Below are 20,365 nucleotides of genomic sequence, written 5' to 3'. Positions count from 1 at the left end.
AAAATTGGCCTTGGCCACACTAAGGGCACCCATATCCAAAGGCATTTTAATAAAATGATGGAGGTGCTTGTAAAGTGCCTCCATCACTGCCCTCAGGATCCTGGAAAAGGAGGATTGTGAGATGCCCGCCACTATTCCCACCGTTGTTTGAAACGATCCTGAGGCACAGAAATGTAACACCGCCATAAATTGCGTAAGTGGTGGTATTGCTGTTGGACTGTCAATTTGCCGCTCAAGATCACTCTCTATTAATGAGAGAGTGTCTATGATGATTTTGGGAGGAAGACGGTAGCGTCTTAAAACCTCATCATCGGGCATTCCAAAAAGGGTGACATGTGTTCGAAATATCTGGGGCCTTGCACGCCTACGATGCCTACGCCTGGGACGAGATTGAGGTTGGTCGGCTTCCGGGAGCATGGCCAGAACAATCCGCCCAAGATCAACCTGAAATGGCAAGATTGGAATGTAAGGCTTTGGACCCACCCCAAAAGAAAATTAAGAACAACTTAGCTTGATGATACCATCCATTGCTGCTTACATCCCGGGGTATTGTCATGATACGGCCAAACTGAAATTAATCACAAAAATTATTTGAAAAATTTTAGTGTGTGCATTTATGTCTCTAAATTTTGTGATAGACAAAACTTAAAATATGCGAAACACACATTTGGCCAAAGAGCAAAACGACATTGCACACAGTACATCAAAATGGGTTGAAATGTAAGCCAAAAAAGCCAATGGGCAACCACCAAAAATTTTACAGGATTAATAAGCATTTAAAAATGCGGTAATTAGTTCGCAAATACAAGTTAATAAACAAACTGAGAAAAATGCGCTAATTAGTTCGCAAATACAAGTTAATAAACAAACAGAGAAAAGTGCGCTAATTAGTTCGCAAATACAAGTTAATAAACAGAGAAAAGTGCGCTAATTAGTTCGCAAATACAAGTCACTATACAAACAGAGAAAAATGCGCTAATTAGTTCGCAAATGCAAGTTAATAAACAAAATGAGAAAAATGCGCTAATTAGTTCGCAAATACAAGATAAAAAATGGATTTACCAAGAGCAAATATATAAGATTCCAAATCAAAAGGTCTTTGGGTCCGAAATTAAAAAAATGCTAAAAGATATGAAATTATGGATCCAAAAATTAAAAACAAGAAGAAACACAATGAGACACCAATTGAACCAAAGTTAGACTTCACAAAACTTACCAAATCAAGAAACGAGGCCAAAAAAAAATATACCAAAAAAGAGAACGGAAAATAAAAACGCAAACCTAGCAAACAAAATAAACTCCAAACGCCAACTCCTTTATCCGCAAACAAGAAACTCCAACCAAGGTAACCTCCAACAATCCAAAAACGCCCCCTCGACTCGAGACACACCAAGCCATAAATAGTGTTTCGTTTCCCGCACAAATTAAGGAGGGATCATAGGAACGCACAATCAATGATGCGGCCGCAAAATAAGGACGCATGTATAAATACGTCGCGAAAACACATTTAAATTCTGGTGTATTTCTTGTTTGGACCTCAGACATGGCTACAGACCAGGGAAACAATGGCCAAGAGTCAGGCGGTAAGTCTTTCATGCATTTTGTCTCAATGATTAATTTGAAACATAAGATTGGGCAAGTTGTGAATTTGAGAAATCTGAATATTTACACAAATAGGTGAGGAGGATGACATGGAAGAGGCTGCTGGGCCCAGTATTCCGGCCAAAGCTGCCAAAAAAAAAAGGCAGCCACATTTCACAAGAAAGGAGATGGAGGTTTTGATTCAGAAGTGTGTGGACATCCTGCCACAGGCAGACAGGAATATGAGTATAAGCCAGAAGTGGAGAATGTGGGAAGAGGTAGCCGTTGCTGTCAATAGGGTGGGTGATTATGTCCGTCTAGCCCGGGATGTCAAACGGCGGTAAGTAAACCCTTGCCCCCCCTAAAAACAAACACCATTTTAAACAAAAGGATAATGGCTTCCATTTTTTCTCACAGATGGGCCGACTTCAAATATCGCCTAAAGCAAAAACTCGCGGACAGGGCTAGGCATGCAAGGGTGACAGGTGGGGGTCCCACCCCTGTGTCATTGGAGTTGACGGGTTTAGAAGAGCTGGCACAGGGGTGTGTGCAGCCTGTGGAGGTGTTTGGCGTGTCCAACATGGATACGGACATGCCAGACTTTGTAGCTCCTCATGTTGTCCCAGGTAAATCTTTTGATGTCACCAACTCTGAAATGTTAGTGGGCCAATATGTAGATTCTAATGTGAGTCTTTTCTCATTTTTCCTAACAGAGACACAGGCGGATGAGTCTGCTCCAGAGGGGAGCCTTGGCCGCCGAATTTCTGCTGGCTCTGCAGGGGAGGAACCAGTACATCCGGCTGAGGACCCTGCAGAAGCCAGTCCAGGGCAATCCCCCTCGCAGGCAGTGGCCCTCCTCACAGAACTCAATTTCAAATCGGATTTCCATACGGAGATTCTGCAGAGGATGGACGCCAGTCTGCTACGGGTGGCTGAGGCCCTGGGGCAAAATGCTGTGGCCAACGTGACCATTGGTCAGGCCCTGGCGGAAAATACCAGGGCCAACATCCGCATCACCAATGCCCTGGAGCAGCTCGTTCGCCAGCACATGGTGGAGCCGACCTCCCTTCCTGCCGGAACATCAGGATCCTCCACCTCTGGCACAACATCAGCCAATCCTCCAAATGTGCCTAGCCCTGTGCCTAGTCCAGAGGCCACAACATCTGCCTCTGGACAGGCCAGCCCGATGACATCCCGGACCCGGTCTGGCGCCCTCCCTCCCCCATCCAAACGGGTGAAAAAATGGTGACAGCAATGGCGACTTTTCCCACACTCCTTCTGTGCTTGGCTCATATTCCTTTCTGGTCAAAACTTCCCTCTCCTTTCTTGTGAAATGTTTTTAATTTTTTGTTGTACGTTTATGTCTACAGTTATGTTGGGCCAATTTGTTTGATTTTGGAAATGATCTTTGCCAAAAAAAGATGTCCCCAAATTTTTTATTATTTTAGTTTTGGTTTGACCAATAAATTTACGCCAAAAATCTGACATTGTATTGTGAAATTATTGTACAAATGGGTTACATTTAATCCTGGCCCAAAAGGCAAAAACTTGCAAAAAAAAACAAAACAATTTTTTTTAAAAAAGGGCTCTTTAAGGAACGTTTAAAAAATCACATAACGAGGCAAATTCAACAGGCAAAAATAAAAAGGTGAGAAAATTAAAACATGATGACATTATTGTTACAATAGGCCCTAACCACCAAATTGAGGCCAAAATAAACCCCCACAAATGTACGCAAATTGATTGTGTCATCCTGACATTAGCAGCTATGATTTCCACCTGCGTACGCTTTTGTGCTATCCCCAAAAACTGATTTCAAAACACATACCAAGCCGGTTTTCAATCCAACACTAATTGCTTTTCTGACCACCCGTGATTAATCGCAACAACATCGTGGAGTCCCGGGACGGAGGAGAAGGCCATCGCCAATGTGGTCGAGTAATCCAGACCCTAAGCTGTGCGAGCATTTTGAAGGGAAAGAGGATCATCCAGTGACGTATGAGTCGGTCCAAACACATTTTACGCTCGCATCTGCTAATGTATGTATGCCCCAAAAACGCCTCGCCACGCCTGCGTTTTTCCATCTCCACCCCCGTCAACACCCAAAAACGCCCTGTTCTGTCAATCACATTTGACATGTCACTTCCTGTATGCTATTTGATGAACGAGACCAAAAAAACTCACAATCTGCCGTACGCACATGCGCAGTGTTACACCGACGCATGCGCGGTTAGTCAACATCGGAACGCAACGAGCGTACTGCTATTTGCGAGTGGCTCTGAATGAGGGCCATTGTCACATCAGATGGAACCACACCAGGCTGGGCTTTCCCTGACATTGTCACATCAGATGGGACCACACCAGGCTGGGCTTTCCTTGACATTATCGCATCAGATGGGACCACACCAGGCTCGGCATTCCCTGACATTCTCGCATCAGATGGGACCACAGCAGGCTGGGCTTTCCCTCACATTGTCACATCAGATGGAACCACACCAGGCTGGGCTTTCCCTGACATTGTCACATCATATGGGGCCACACCAGGCTGGGCTTTCCCTGACATTGTCACATCAGATGGGACCACACCAGGCTGGGCTTTCCCTGACATTGTCACATCAGATGGGACCACACCAGGCTGGGCTTTCCCTGACATTATCACATCAGATTTACAGTTTAAAAAAAGCAAATATTGACCATAAATCAGCAAATATCTCCTGTTTTTGTGCAATCTAGGTTTTCAGGAGGGAAAAGTGTCCTATCCCTTTACAGCATGGCGAGCAGGGGAGTCCATAGCTACGTCACTTACTTGTATCACTGCTTGGCGACCCATAGCATTTCTTGAAGCAGACCCTGCAGGTTTATCCCCTACCCTTCTTCCAGGCACAGTATTTCATGGCCTCTGTGGTGTGGGTATTCTCAGATGCTGACTGGCATAAGGTGTTGGAGCACCTTTTCTCAATGCCCACACCCTTGCATGAGGCCACCGCTCTTGAGTTGACTCGCGGCACACCTCAGTTAGCTTTAACCACAGCCCCATAAGGCAGGGCCAAGTTGACTCGCACGCACGGACATTGATGCCAGGGCTGATCAAGAGCCCCAGTCCATCTCTGGTATATATATAGAGAGAGAGAGAGAGAGAGAGAGAGAGAGAGAGAGAGAGAGAGAGAGAGAGAGAGAGAGAGATGCTCCTCACTTAACAATGAAGTTCGTACCTATGACTAGGTCATTAAATGAATCGGTCGCTATAGTGTGTATAGTGTGGCCGGGAAGCAGCAGGTGGCAGGCAGAGGGCGATGTGCGACTGCGTGTGCCCCGCCTCCTCCAAGAGCGCCCCGCATCTCCATCTGTCCTTCATATTTTTAAACTATAAAACATTCCTTTTTCAAAAATGTCCAAAAAATTTACGAGTTTTTTTTTAAATTACCATAATATGTATATAATAACTATTTAAACTTGATTTTGCAGTTCATTTTTCTTATTTTGGGGACGTTTTGAGTGATTAATCTTGGAAAAAAGATTTGCCAGTCAGGTGGTTAAAGAAAAATGTATATTATGGGTAAGAATGTAAGCTCTCACGAGCAGGGCCCTCATCCCTCATGTGCTCTACCTCCCTCATTATAAATGTATTATATCACTTTTACACAGAAATAGCCATATCTGAAAGTGTAAAAGTGGTAAACATCTTGGGGTTTGGCACTGCCCTCCAGAAAAATAGTATTCAATATGTAATATGTGTCACGTCACATTAGTATGAGAGCCAAATATAAGTGTGAGGAATCTCTGGTCTTGTAGTGAGCTGTACTAACGGCTCATATTAGTTACATTTGTTGCAGTGCTGAAACAGTTACAATTTATAACTATATTGGATACATTTCAGTCACATAGATATTATGTTGTTGATTCAGGTCGGATACACTGGAGCAATGTCGTTCTGCTTTGGCCAAATCGGAACAACAGATTGTGCATATCGTGCAGTGTGTATGCGTTCCCACGGTGGCTGCACATCAAACCTGACGATATCGCATTCGGCGCCATGCAGTGTAATGAGGGACAGAACGAGTGATCGTCTTTCATTACATCGTTCTGATGTGTATCCATGATCCGATATGTCAGCCCGACGGGCTGGGTACACTTTGCTCAGTGTGTATCCAGCTGGAAGGCGCACATCCACTTGCCAATTTTAATGAGCATTTGAACATTAACAATATCGTTATCTTTCAATCGCTCATTAATCGTGCATGAATCGTGCACTAAAATGTCGGAAACGGCCAGCGATGTGCATGCCCCTGGTCATTTCCTATATCAAACATCGCCTGCACATGCTGGTCAATCAGCCGATAATGACAGATTGGCCATGTTCGGGGATGACAGAGGGTGCCTGCACTGAATGACTAAAGGTGCATACACACACAATGATTTTTTGAACGATCATCGATAACGATATCATTTATCGTTCAATCGTTGAAAAAATCATTCACTTTCTGAGTTAAAACGATGAACCATTATCGTTCATGCGCGTTCACGTTTGTATTTTGTAGTTTGTAATTCAGTCAGACTGACCAACTCAACGATTTTCACTAAAAGAATATGCAAAAATCATTTGTAGTTCCAAAAAATTGTTCATTACATTTAGTAAATGAACGATTTTAGTAAATGATTTTCGTTCATTTTTCCCTTGAAAATATGAACGAAAATCGTTCACTAAAATCGTTCATTTACTAAATTGTGTGTGTGTGCAGCTTAATCGCTCAGTGTAGGCATTGCAGGGGATGGGGAACGACGGTATGATTACAATGTCACAATCGTACTGTCTTCCCTGGGTCAGCAAGTGGATGTGCGCCTTTAGATTTAACAGACTGGCTGTCTTTTGCTGTACATAATACTGTTCCCTTGATTAGATTCAATGGGGTAAATTTACTAAAGTGAGAGTTTTTAGAAGTGAGTTTTAGAAGAGATGTTGCCCATAGCAACCATTCAGATTCTACTTAACATTTAACTAGCACCTTCTAAAAGATAATTGCTAGAATCTGATTGGTTGCTATGGGCAACATCTCTTCTAAAACTCACTTCTAAAAACTCTCACTTTAGTAAATTTACCCCAATATGTGTCACATCACACTGCTGGGGGAGTGAGACGTGATTATTAGAGATCACTTGTCTCTTGTGTAGTGAATGTTGCTGATAGCTCTCATGTGTTATATTTTGCAATACTAAACACAGCACAAATTATAGTTATATCGGATACAGGGCCTGATTCAGAGCCGCTCGTAAGCGGCCGCTCGTTCGTTCCGAGCGATGTTTGCCCAACTGTGCATGCGTACAGATCGTAATACGCATGCGCGAGCCAGTCAGTGCGGCCGAAAATCGTTTGTTCGCTAAATAGCGAATGCCTGCTATTTTGAGTGACAGGAGGAGGCGTATGTGGGTGGTAACAGGGGAAGGTGCTTGAAAACAGGGAGTGGAGATCCGAACGCAGGCGTGCTTAAAGGTCAAAACGGGCGTTTTATGGGTGTGCATAATTAATACAGCAGCGTCATTGACCACGTCACTGGGTTATTTTATAGTCAGAACTGCTCGCAAGATTGTGGTAGGAAAAACCAACCACAAGAATAGCGAGCAGTTCATACGCTGATCGATGTACTCGATTAATCTAATAAATAGCGGACATGACGTAGGATGCGAGTGGCCAGGGGGCGTAGTTATCCAAAAAACTACCGCAAGTTTTGTTCACTCGTTCAGACATAGAGGCGTGAACAGACCGCAAAGAGCGAACGGTTCATTTGAATAGCCACCCCTTTTTTCTGAACGAACGACCGCAAATAGCGTCCGGCTCTGAATGAGGTCCACATTTCCCAATCATATATATAGCCGCTGTTTGTTAATAAATCCCCCCAGTAATCATCTTGTTCAGTGTGACTATAAATACACTTACAGTATATAATTAGGTGGTTCATCAATTTAGGAAACGGAGCATGTGAGTTTCTCATTTAGCCCACCTAAGCCCAAGTCCCATATAAACCACAATTTACAGTATAACACTTCCAGACAGAAAACTCTGAAAATCGCAGGTTTTTCCCGTATTTTTGAAGCCAGGTAAAATCCGGGTTAAAGCTCCGATCCCCCCTTTCCCAGAACACGTTTAATCCAGGAAATTCCTGGGTCGACCCCATTCACACAGGAGCCGGGTCATTCCTGCAATACACTGTGGACCTCATTCAGACCCGCTTGCAAGCACTATGCGCTTGCAAGCAGGTTGATGGTGGGGCACAGTATGAGAAATTCACTCTCTCCAGGTCTCACTACAAACAGGGTGGCTGTCTATGTTGAACGACAGCTCGCCCCGTTTTGTAGGCAGGGAGGGGGGGGGTGGCTGGTCAAACGGAGGAGTTCCATTTGTGGGCGGCCCTACTGACATCACTCGTGATGTCAGTAGTGAGCTTCCTGCTCTATTTGAGCAGGAAGCTCACTGGGGCTTGCAGCAGCCGAGACCCTACCTACCATAATCGCGACCATCACCTGTCTGCTCGCAAAAGCTATGGGTGGTCACCCACAGCTTAGCGAGCGGCCAGGAGGCCGGGTTAATAAAACAAAAGCGTCCGCCCTGATTCAGAGCGAGCGCACGCTTTTTGCTAGTGCCTCTGAATGAGGTCCTGTTTGTCATTATAAAGAACTGCTTTTATGGCACACAGAGATGAGGTCATGAATAGTGGGTGGTGACTGCTCGCTGCATTGCATTAACCATGAAATGAATTTTAGTGGTGCGCTCTGGGGCAATAATAGATATGCAGATGTAACTGAATGAAAGTGCCACTATGCTGGTAATTCAATTGCACAGTGTCCCACAAGTAAATTCCAAAGTCCCGACTGTAAAGCTGTGAAACTCTCAGACTGTAGGCAGGGTGTCCATAAAAAAACCTTGTTAAATAACTGGCTGGATGGTGTACGATGCTTGTGCCTGACCGGGATTGGCTATGTCAGAAAATACTACTGTCTCTCATAGAGGAATGTCCTTAGATAGTCCCAGCGATTAATATGTTGTGATATCTGTAGGATGGGTGTTCTTACATTATACTTCAAGGTATTAGAAACGCCTTTACCTCCTCTCCACCTCAAATATAATACAGTATCACAGTATCAAGGATCTTGGTAAACGCTATAATGCAGGTAGGTAAGAATGAATGGTACTTACCCCATATGCTGTGTTGCTCCTGCTGGTTCTCCTTGTCCTGGTGCTTGTGTGGATGTTTATGAGGGGATATGATGGGTAGGAATGGCTGCTGCACACGGGCTCATGCTATAAACAACTACAGACTCCGGTCTGATATAAACTGCTTTATTGCAAGTGGAATAGGGACTGAAATGAGTCCTATCATCTATAAAAGCTTCCTGTACATAGGAAACATGAGGCTATATACATAACCAGTATTGTTGATTATATAGAATAAAGTCTCTCATAAAAGTTCTGTCAATAGGGGGCGTGGCCCAACGCGTTTCATCCGATTTTCGCTGACTTTTTCAAGGGTGCCCACCCTTCTTTTCAGTGTCCTTATAGAGGTAGTACATTAGCGACTGTGTCTAGGGCTTCTGTGTGTGCTGTGCGCACTTCCGGGTTGCGCGCGCAAGCACATCATAGCCTATCAGCGCTCACCCGCACACGCAGGGGGGGTTTCTGAGTACCTAGAAACCCCCCCTGCCCGTTGCTCCATCACCACCGGCCCAGCGAGCAGTGGAACATAATAACTTTTTTTTTGTAAAGAAGACGACACCGCCTGGGCTGGCTGTAGGGGGAGCTGCAGCGCGCAAGCTCCTCACAGTCAGTTCCCATAGCAGCACCATGACCGGCAATGTGACTGGATGAGAGTGCTTGCCGCCGGGACGCCGTGTCCAGTACTGCCAGCGCTGACGAGTCCTGGAGCCACATCACGTAGTTGGGGGTGCCGGGGGGGGGGGAGTATAGGCAGATCTCTGCTGTATGTATTTGCGGGCAAGGGGGGGGCGGCAGGTGTTGGGGGGGGATGCCAGAGGACTACTGTATTTGTGGTGGGGAGGGAGGATAATGTTTAACAAATGTGGGTGGGGGTGCGTGGGGGGAAGGATACTTTTAACAAATGAATAAATGTAGGCAGATCACTGCTGTACGTACTTGCGGGGGGACGGCGGGGGGGGCGATGACAGAGGACTGCTGTATTTGTGAGGGGGGATGCAAGAGGACTGCTGTATTTGTGAGGGGGGATGCAAGAGGACTGCTGTATTTGTGAGGGGGGAGGATAATATTTAATAAGTGATGCCACAGGACTGCTGTATTTGTGTGTGTGTGTGTGGGGGGTGGGGGATAATATTTAATAAGTGATGCCAGAGGACCGCCTTTGGGCTCTGCATGTGTGTTTTTTAGATGAGTGCTGGGGTGTGAGTATGTGTGTCTGTCAGTGCGTGTGTGTGTATGAGTGTGTGTATGAGTGTGTGTATGTGTGTGTCTGTCAGTGTGTGTATGTCAGTGCGTGTGTATGTGTGTGTCTGTCAGTGCGTGTGTATGTGTGTGTGTATGTCAGTGCGTGTGTGTCTGTCAGTGTGTGTGTGTGTGTGTCTGTCAGTTACGTTTAGTTCAAATGTTGAAATTGCACTGGTAATTTACATTTTCTACGTACATACTATTACACATTGTGCATACGCAAGTTTTACGCCTTGTTATTTATATTATTTATTGTTATTTTTATTAGAACACTTGAAGTACACAAAGTGTATGCTGCAGGCTTATTCTTGTTAGACTTTTTTGTCATTGGTTCTGTAACCATTTATTTGGAAACCCCCCTTTCAAAATCCTGCGTTTGCCACTGGCGCTGATATGATTTCTGGCACTAGAGTGTGCATAGGAGTCCCCTTATGGCTACCGCGCATGCGCGGTCTCCGGAAGCCATTTTGTCATTGTTCCTGCTATATCTGACGATGCATCCTAGTGTTAGTGGTGTTGCACTGGCACTAGAGTTTGTGTGTAATGCCGTAAAAGAATCCAGCGGCCATCTTGTCTGTGGCTACTAGCATTGATATAGCTGGACAGTCAGAAGGTGGCCATATTAGTGAATAATTGTTCCTATTTCTCATAGTACATCTACCACTCATATAGTGGCCATCTTACTAATGTATTAGCCCTGTATAGACTTATTGCTAATGTATATGCGGTGGCCATCTTTTTGGTTGGTTACACTGCAAATACTGGGGTGTTGTTATGATCATCCTCTCTTTCTGATGGTAATACCCAGATTAGAAATTAATTAACTGCACTTTATTGTAATTATTGATTTCTTAGTGAACCTGTCACCTTATGTCATAAGAATGGGTTAAACGTGTTAAACCATATTTGTACTTTATACAACTTATTTGATAATTACTCATAATTAATTGCCTCACTCATATTTGTAAAAGTATATACACCACAACCAAAGTGGTTATAGGGTGCGGTTAGTATAGTGCAATGAAGAAACTTCAACCCTATGTTGTAAGATGTACAATTACTTAATTAGGTCAATACATAAGTGAAGAAACGTAACGAGAAACTATATAATTTGTATGAACATGTATATATTTATACAGTATATATGATAATACTGAACCTCCTGAATATTATCCACCGTGATTGACTGCGCACCATGGATTACTAATTCTGGTTATGGATCTATATTTAATCCTTCTGGTATTAAAGTCCGTAGGTTGAAAATCCACCTGCTTTCTACTTTATCAATTCTGGCATTGTGGTCACCACCCCTCCAGTTCGGTGCGACTTGATCTATTGCTATAAACTTTAGTCTCTTTGGTCCCTTTGGGTCCATGTCATGTTTGTTCTTAAAGTGTTCTGACACACTGTGTTGTTCAAACCCTTTCTTGATATTGCGAATGTGTTCTCCAACCCTGATCTTCAAACTTCTGGTGGTGCGTCCTACATACTGTAGCCGGCATGGGCACTCTAGAATGTATATGATGTTTTTGCTATTGCAGCTTAAACTATGTCGTATTTTGTAATCTTGTTTAGTTATGTTGCTGGAAATTCTGTTGGTCGGAATGGTGCTACGATACCCTTGGGATTTGCATGGTTGACACTGTCCACAGTGGTAGAAACTGGTATTGATGGATTTACCATGTAATGTGGATTGTATTCCACATTTGGTGTTCTTTAGATGATTTCTAACTAATTTTTGTTTCAAATCAGGGGCTTTTCTGTACACTACATTCGGGTGGTCAGACGAAATAGTTGACAGTTTGTTGTCCAATTGCAAAATTGACCAATGTCTTTTAAGTATGTTTTTAACTTTGGGGGCTGACGTGCTGTAATTGGTAACAAAATATACTTTGTTCTTACTCGTGTCCTCCTCCTTCTTTTTATCATTATATATTAGTAATTGCTCCTTCGGTCTCTTTTTTACATTCTCATAAGCTTCCTCCACTTGTGTTTTGTCATATTGTTTTGCTGAAAACTGTTCTTTTAATTTCTGTCCTTGTATTTCATATTCCTTTATATCTGTACAATTTCTGCGGATGCGTGTAAATTGCCCCTGGGGGATAGTGCGAATCCAACTTGGATGGTGATTGCTTGAAGCCAGGATGTAACTGTTCACATCTACTTTCTTGTAGTGTGTTCTGGTTTTAATGAATGAATTCTCAATGTATATATCCAGATCGAGGAATTCTACTTTCTCTTTATCATATTTGGTGGTAAAGATCACATTTTGATTGTTTAAGTTGATGTATTGTGTGAACTTTTGCAGTGATTCCTCATCTCACACTACTTCATCAAGGCCTTCCAGCACTCATACTAACCCACCTCATGCTCTTTCCTTCCTATCTTCCCCGTCTGTGTCATGCCTGTCTGTCTGCCCCTCCCCTTCTGTATCACGCCTGTCTGCCCCTCCCCTTCTGTGTCACGCCTACCTGTCTGCCCCTCCCCTTCTGTGTCACGCCTGTCTGTCTGCCCCTCCCCTTCTGTGTCACGCCTGTCTGTCTGCCCCTCCCCATATGTGTCATGCCTACCTGTCTGCCCCTCCCCTTCTGTGTCACGCCTGTCTGTCTGCCCCTCCCCTTCTGTGTCACGCCTGTCTGTCTGCCCCTCCCCTTCTGTGTCACGTCTGTCTGCCCCTCCCCTTCTGTGTCACGCTTGTCTGTCTGCCCCTCCCCTTCTTTGTCACGCCTGTCTGTCTGCCCCTCCCCTTCTGTGTCATGTCTGTCTGCCCCTCCCCTTCTGTGTCATGCTTGTCTATCTGCCCCTCCCCTTCTGTGTCACGCCAGTCTGTCTGCCCCTCCCCTTCTGTGTCACGCCAGTCTGTCTGCCCCTCCCCTTCTGTGTCACGTCTGTCTGCCCCTCCCCTTCTGTGTCACGCTTGTCTGTCTGCCCCTCCCCTTCTGTGTCACGCCTGTCTGTCTGCCCCTCCCCTTCTGTGTCACGTCTGTCTGCCCCTCCCCTTCTGTGTCATGCTTGTCTGTCTGCCCCTCCCCTTCTGTGTCACGCCTGTCTGTCTGCCCCTCCCCTTCTGTGTCACGCCTGTCTGTCTGCCCCTCCCCTTCTGTGTCACGCCTGTCTGTCTGCTCCTCCCCTTCTGTGTCATGCCTGTCTGTCTGCCCCTCCCCTTCTGTGTCACGCCTGTCTGTCTGCTCCTCCCCTTCTGTGTCATGCCTGTCTGTCTGCCCCTCCCCTTCTGTGTCACGCCTGTCTGTCTGCCCCTCCCCTTCTGTGTCACACCTGTCTGTCTGCCCCTCCCCTTCTGTGTCACGCCTGTCTGTCTGCCCCTCCCCTTCTGTGTCACGCCTGTCTGTCTGCCCCTCCCCTTCTGTGTCACACCTGTCTGTCTGCCCCTCCCCTTCTGTGTCACTCCTGTCTGTCTGCCCCTCCCCTTCTGTGTCACACCTGTCTGTCTGCCCCTTCCCATTAGAATGTAAGCTCTCATGAGCAGGGCCCTCTTCCCTCATGTGCTTCTCTTTACATTTTCTTCTACTCCTTACTCCCCATAAGGGCACCTAACACGGGACGGATAACTCCCGGCTGCTTATTGTGAGTGATTTAATCACTATTGCAGCAATGTATATAAGTTGTGTCCTTGTCCTGCACTGTAATGTACTGTAAGTTACTTGTATCTTGTTCACTTATTAGTTATTAGTTCTATGTACTATGTAAGGCGCTGCAGAGCACTTGTGGCGCCATATAAATAAAGGATAATAATAATAATAACAATAATAATAATCTCCCTGCCATATAAACAACCTATGTACTTTAATACCAGAAGGCTTAAATATAGATCCATAACCAGAATTAGTAATCCATGGTGCGCAGTCAATCACGGTGGATAATATTCAGGAGGTTCAGTATAATCATATATACTGTATAAATATATACATGTTCATACAAATTATATAGTTTCTCGTTATGTTTCTTCACTTATGTATTGACCTAATTAAGTAATTGTACACCTTACAACATAGGGTTGAAGTTTCTTCATTGCACTATACTAACCGCACCCTATAACCACTTTGGTTGTGGTGTATATACTTATACAAATATGAGCGAGGCAATTAATTATGAGTAATTATATAATAAGTTGTATAAAGGACAAATATGGTTTAACACGTTTAACCCATTCTTATGACATAAGGTGACAGGTTCACTAAGAAATCAATAATTACAATAAACACCCCAGTATTTGTAGTGTAACCAACCAAAAAGATGGCCACCGCATATACATTAGCAATAAGTCTATACAGGGCTAATACATTAGTAAGATGGCCACTATATGAGTGGTAGATGTACTATGAGAAATAGGACCAATTATTCACTAATATGGCCACCTTCTGACTGTCCAGCTATATCAATGCTAGTAGCCACAGGCAAGATGGCCGCTGGATTCTTTAGGGCATTACACACAAACTCTAGTGCCAGTGCAACACCACTAACACTAGGATGCATCGTCAGATATAGCAGGAACAATGACAAAATGGCCGCCGGAGACCGCGCATGCGCGGTAGCCATATGGGGATTCCTAGGCACACTCTAGTTCCAGAAATCATATCAGCGCTGATAGGCTATGACGCGCTTGCACGTGCATCCCGGAAGTGCGCACAGCACACACAGAAGCCCTAGACACAGTCGCTAATGTACTACCTCTATAAGGACACTGAAAAGAAGGGTGGGCACCCTTGAAAAAGTCAGCGAAAATCGGATGAAACGCGTTGGGCCACGCCCCCTATTGACAGAACTTTTATGAGAGACTTTATTCTATATAATCAACAATACTGGTTATGTATATAGCCTCATGTTTCCTATGTACAGGAAGCTTTTATAGATGATAGGACTCATTTCAGTCCCTATTCCACTTGCAATAAAGCAGTTTATATCAGACCGGAGTCTGTAGTTGTTTATAGCATGAGCCCGTGTGCAGCAGCCATTCCTACCCATCATATCCCCTCATAAACATCCACACAAGCACCAGGACAAGGAGAACCAGCAGGAGCAACACAGCATATGGGGTAAGTACCATTCATTCTTACCTACCTGCATTATAGCGTTTACCAAGATCCCTGATACTGTTATACTGTATTATATTTGAGGTGGAGAGGAGGTAAAGGCGTTTCTAATACCTTGAAGTATAATGTAAGAACACCCATCCTACAGATATCACAACATATTAATCGCTGGGACTATCTAAGGACATTCCTCTATGAGAGACAGTAGTATTTTCTGACATAGCCAATCCCGGTCAGGCACAAGCATCGTACACCATCCAGCCAGTTATTTAACAAGGTTTTTTTATGGACACCCTGCCTACAGTCTGAGAGTTTCACAGCTTTACAGTCGGGACTTTGGAATTTACTTGTGGGACACTGTGCAATTGAATTACCAGCATAGTGGCACTTTCATTCAGTTACATCTGCATATCTATTATTGCCCCAGAGCGCACCACTAAAATTCATTTCATTATTACTCAGAGAGGGTGGGATACCTCTACTAGTGGCGCAGCTAGGGACAATTCATAGAAAAGACCAAGGCCCTCATTCAGAGCCGGACGCTCTGAGCAGAGCGCTCGCTCTGAATGAGGGCCGTCCTCCATAAAAATGAAGCGTCCTCCTGGACGCTCATATAGCTGTGGGTCACCACCCACAGCACATATGAGCGTGCAGGATGATGGTCGCGATGGTCTTGACCATCGCGACCATCGGCAGTGTGACCAGAAGCCTGGGGTCGGGGTTTTCGACCACAAGCCCTGGAGTGATTTTGGCTCTATCAGAGCCAAAATCACTCCCAGTGACATCACTAGTGATGTCAGTGGGGCCGGCTTCTGACGGTAGGCGTTCCCTTGGGAACGCCTCCATCTGGCAGGCACGCCCCCGGCACGCCCACCAAAGGGGGCGTGCTGTCAATCAACATCGACAGCACGCCCCCTTTGATCAGACACAACGAGCGAAGGAAAGTCCTTCGCTCGTCGCGTCTGGCGCATGCGCACGACGGAGCTCCCTCCGTCGGGCGCATGCGCAGTGCACACCATCGACCCACTTGCGAGCGGACAGCTGCTTGTGTGTGGGTCTGAATGAGGCCCCAAGAGCGCTGTAAATCCCCACTTGAATATACTATTGCTTTAACCATGGCTGACGAGTTGCTACTGAATAGCCCCGAGTTCCTCAGTTATTGCTGTTCTACACAGCAAATTAGAGCCTGATGCAGCTGCTTACACTGTGCCACCTGGTACAGGCTTATGCCAGGAGGAGAAGGGCGCAATTTCTGGCTAATGCTCAACGTCTGTATTTGCGCCATAGGAGAACCCTGATTTTGGGCAGCATTAAGTTCATGCTGAGATTTACCCGCCCCACAAATAGATCGATGTGGACCAGAGACCGCAGGCACGGAGAAGCTGTCTGTGCGACCGTGGAGGCTTTTCACCCGGAGCAGTGGATAGCGCACTTTTGGATGTCGCGCCCTACATTCAATTACCTACTGGAACTTCTCACCCCAGCACTCACCAGGGGACGCAACAACTTCCGCAAGACCATTGAGCCGTGCAGGAGACTGGTGATTGTGCTGGGGTGGTACGCAACCCCCGGGGGAATACCGTACCATCTCCTTCTTGTTTGGTGTAGGCATATCGATGATGTGTGCTAGTGCCCTTTACCAATGCTTCATCTCCTTACCGCAAGGTGACCGGCTGGATGGCACAATAAAAGGTTTCCTGCGACGTGGATATCCCCAGTGTGGTGGAGCCATAGATGGGACCCACATACCCATTATAGCCCCCAAAGACAACCCGGCAGATTACATAACAGCAAAGGCTGGCACGCCATCATCCTGCAGGCTGTAGTGGACCATAAGTATTGGTAAGTGGTATGTTGTATTATAATGTGAGAGATTTGCTGTGCCCATGATGTGTATTTTTAAACACAATATGTATAATGTTCACAGATGTCTGTATTGGCTGGCCTGGTCGTGACTAATGGGTACTGGTGAATCCGGACTTGTTCCAGATTGCGGAGGAGAATAAAGATGTCAGGTTGTTCCCTAGAGAGGTAAATACTGTATATATGTGTTGAGTTTTTTTTGCTATATTTTTCACTTCAACCTAATAGTACAGGCCGGCCCAACCTGTGGCTCTCCAGCTGTTTTGTAACTACAAGTCCCAGCATGCCCTACCATAGTTTTGCTATTAACAAATGCACAATCTGAGGCAGGGCATGCTGGGATGTGTAGTTGCATAACAGCTGGAGAGACACAGGTTGGGCTGGCAAGTTGTGTTCCACTTTTCAATCTTGTAGCAATATATATTTGTGTATTCTTGGGGACCTATGTATTAATGATTGCAACAGAAATAAGCCCCTCAATGTGCCAAACTCATAGGGAATGCAGTTGCTGTTCCTGCTGTTATATGGGCAGCATTTTGGTACAGTCTCACACCAAGAGTCCAGAATATTATTTTGCAACAGGTGTTTAAAAATAATTTGCTTGAAAAATACCACGATACTGTAAATAGGCCCCCTACTCTGTGTATTATGTTTGACCATCAGATGACGGATATAGATTGTTAGCTCCACGGCTATTTGTGTGGTTGTGAATGTCCTAAATATTCTTTGTACTGTGCTGCAGAATTTATGTGTGCCCTATGGATGTGTGCCCCATAGATGTGTGCCCCACAGCTGTGTGCCCTATAGATGTGTGCCCCATAGTTGTGTGCCCCATAGATATGTGCCTTATAGATGTGTGCCCCACAGATGTGTGCCTTATAGATATGTGCCCTATAGATATGTGCCCTATAGATGTGTGCCTTATAGATGTGTGCCCCTCAGATATGTGCCCTATAGATGTGTGTCCCACAGATATGTGCTCTATAGATGTGTGCCCTATAGATGTGTGGCCCATAGATGTGTGCCTTATAGATGTGTGCCCTATAGATGTGTGGCCCGTAGATGTGTGCCTTATAGATGTGTGCCCTATAGATGTGTGCCCTATAGCTGTGTGCCTTATAGCTGTGTGCCCCATAGATGTGTGCCCCATAGATGTGTGCCTTATAGATGTGTGCCCCATAGATGTGTGCCCTATAGATGTGTGCCCCATAGATGTGTGCCTTATAGATGTGTGCCTTATAGATGTGTGCCCTATAGATGTGTGACCCATAGATGTGTGCCTTATAGATGTGTGCCTTATAAATGTGTGCCCTATAGATGTGTGGCCCATAGATGTGTGCCTTATAGATGTGTGCCTTATAGATGTGTGCCTTATAGATGTGTACCCTATAGATGCGTGCCCTATAGATGTGTGCCCTATAGATGTGTGCCCCAAAGATGTGCGCCCTATAGATGTGTGCCCCAAAGATGTGTGCCCCATAGATGTGTGCCCTATAGATTTGTGCCCCATATTTGTGTGCCCTATAGATGTGTGCCATATAGATGTGTGCCCTATAGATGTGTGCAGGGGCATATCTAGCCATTGGCCAGGATGGCACTCGCCAGGGGCACCGACCAAAGGGGGGGTGCCGTCCGGCAGTGCCACCAGTAGCCAAGGGGTGGACAAGTCCCCCGGCCCCACAAGTGTAGGGCAGACCGCAGTGATAGCGGTCTGCCCTACACCGTTTACAAACACACAGCCGCCAGCAGCAGCTGTGTGTTTGTAATATCAGCCAGCTAATGAGAGTCATAGAGTCTCCCCTCCTCTCATCTGCTGCTGCGTTGTCCGCGGAGGGAGCCGGCTGGAGCTCACTAATGAGCTCCGTGTGCCACCTCCCCCCGCAGCATGTGATGGGAGAGACGTCATACGTCATGACGTCTGTCCCATGCAGGAGAAGAGTGGGCCGGGAATCTGACAGCGGCGGTCGCGTCAGGAGCGGGGACCAAGTAAGTAGAATTTTTTTTTTGTTCTTTGTGTGTGTAAGCCTGGCACTACAGGGAGGGCACTGAAATAGGGGGTGGCAGCTACTGGGGCACCTTATGGGGGGGTGCCCATTACTGGGGTGCACTGTATAGGAGTGGCCACTACAGGGGGCAATTTATGGGGGTGGCCACTACTGGGAGCACTATATAGGGGTGGCCACTACTGGGGGCAATTTAGGGGGTGGGTGGCCACTACTGGGGGCCCTGTATAGGGGTGGCCAATACTGGGGGCAATTTAGGGGGGTGGCCACTACTGGGGGCACTATATAGGGGGGGACCACTACTGTGGTCTACTACTGGGGGGCACTATATGGAGGGACTACTACTGGGGGCACTGTATAGGGGGGGCTACTACTGGGGGCACTGTATAGGGGGGGCTACTACTGGGGGCAATGCAGCATAGGAGGGATTACTACTGGGGTATTACTATTGGGGGCACTGCATAGGGTGGAGTGGGGGGCACCAGTCCATTACATTGCCAGGGGCATTTGGATCACTAGATACACCCCTGGATGTGTGCCCCATAGATGTGTGCCCCATAGATATGTGCCCAATAGATGTGTGCCTTATAGAAATAACTCTAATTATAATTGAGCACATATATTCAGCAGCACAGTACAGAGAATATTGGACACTAACATACTGTACCACCAAAACCATATTTATTTTTATTTGAATCTTTACAGAAATGAAAGTTTGTTGTTGTGGTGGAGATCCCGGCACACATTATTGGAGATGCACCGTACCCTTTGTGGTGATCGCTAATGAAGGGCTTCACACAGAATCTTCCACTCTCTCCGGACAAAGTTGCCTTCACTCAAACCCTCAGCTCGGCCAGGGTGGTGGTGGGAAACGCCTTTGGTAGACTGGGACGTGGCTGTGCTTAGTAAGGCGGAATGACATTGAGCTCACCCTGGTGCCGGATGTGCTTGCTGCATTCTGCACAACTTCTGCCAGCTACAATAAGAAGACTTTCTCCAGGAGCGGAATGTTGTGGACTCTGACCTGTCTGACACTGCGCTAGGAGCAGCAGCCTACCAGGGGGAAACAACTAGTAGCAGTGCGGAGGTTATCCGGAACACCCTCACTGCTAACTTACCTACTATGACACAGTACAGGACACATGGGATATGTTGCAAAGAAGTTGTGTTTTATTTTTTTATAAAGTCGTAGCTAAATGTCACCTCACATGTATCACCCACAATATCTATCTATCTATCTATCTATCTATCTATCTATCTATCTATCTATCTATCTATATATATATCTATCTATGTCATATCTACAGTCAGGTCCATAAATATTGGTACATTGACAGAATTTTCAGATTTTGGCCTCTATTCACCACCACAATGGTTTTAAAATGAAACAAACAAGATGTGCTTTAACTGCAGATTTT

Source organism: Taudactylus pleione, unplaced genomic scaffold, assembly GCF_031769625.1.
Source record: "Taudactylus pleione unplaced genomic scaffold, aTauple2 ptg001807l, whole genome shotgun sequence".
NCBI classification, from domain to species: Eukaryota; Metazoa; Chordata; class Amphibia; order Anura; family Myobatrachidae; genus Taudactylus; species Taudactylus pleione.
The sequence above is the reverse complement of the archived record's forward strand: the minus strand, read 5'-3'. Positions refer to the sequence as shown.